A 1,231-nucleotide genomic window follows, 5' to 3' on the forward strand; every position below is an offset into this window, starting at 1 on the left:
AGGATCTCTGTGAGTTCTAGGACAGACTGGTCTACAATGTGAGTTTCAGAACAGAGAGTGATATTACACAAAGAAACCCTGGTCAAATCATTGATATACAGCATCTCAGCATCAAACCTATTAATTTTGCTCTGCAAGTCAGTTTAACTCTCCCACGTTTTCTTTTCCTTAATAAATAGCATTGCCATCCACCAAGTTGCTCATGCTGCAGGCCTCAAAATTGTCTTTGTCTTACAAATCCAATTCTCCTCTAGTAAGATGCCCTGTCTGCTTCCCTGACTCAGTAACTTCTCACCATGTCCGTCACAGTGTACCTTCCCAGGCTGTTCTACTTCTCATTGACCACAGCAATAGTTCTAACTGGAGTCCTTGCGTTAAGCCTGGATCCTGAGCAGCCAGGGGTTGACCAGATAGTCTTCTCTGTGGTTTTCTGACATTCATAAAACTCTAGTTTTCTCTTATCACCTTCCTGTCTTGTACATGATAAGATGATGATTTAACTGCTGCCAGCTCCTAGAGCTGTCCAAACACCACCATTCTTTCCCCCACACCACCTCTTGTCTTTCGTTGAGTAGGGAAAAGTTATTTCTGTCTTGGAGCTCATGTAACCACTAGTTTTCATGCTTAGATAGTTCTTTCTCCAAATCTGGCGACAAGAAGCTTAAGACATACTGGCCTGAGACATAGGTTATGATTCCCATATCAATGCTTTGTCCTTACAATCAGAATGTAAGAGGTATTTATTGATATCCTAGTTTGCTTCCTATTGATATGATGAAAACAGTGATCAAAGCTGACTTGGAGTAAAGGGCATATTTCACCTTACAGCTTCTCCATCGTGAAAGGAAGACAGGACAGGAACTCAAGGCTGGAACTCAATCAGAGGGCATGAGGAACTGATGGTTTCTGGCTTTCTCAGCCTAATACAACTCAAGAGTACCTGCCCAGGGGTGGCACCTCTTATAGTGGACTAGGTCCTCCCAGACCAATCATCAATCAGGAAAATGTCCCAGAGGCTTGGCTAGAAGCCATATGATAGAGGCATTTTCTCAACTGAGTTTTTCTCTTCTCAGAAGACATTACCTTGTGTTGATGTAACAAAAACCAAAACAATACACTTGGACTCTGGAATGGAATGGAATGGAATGGAATGGAATGGAATGGAATGGAATGGAGTGAAATGGATAGAATAGAATAGAATAGAATAGAATAGAATAGAATAGAATAGAAT

This window comes from Grammomys surdaster, unplaced genomic scaffold, assembly GCF_004785775.1.
Source record: "Grammomys surdaster isolate TR1022 unplaced genomic scaffold, NIH_TR_1.0 224, whole genome shotgun sequence".
NCBI classification, from domain to species: Eukaryota; Metazoa; Chordata; class Mammalia; order Rodentia; family Muridae; genus Grammomys; species Grammomys surdaster.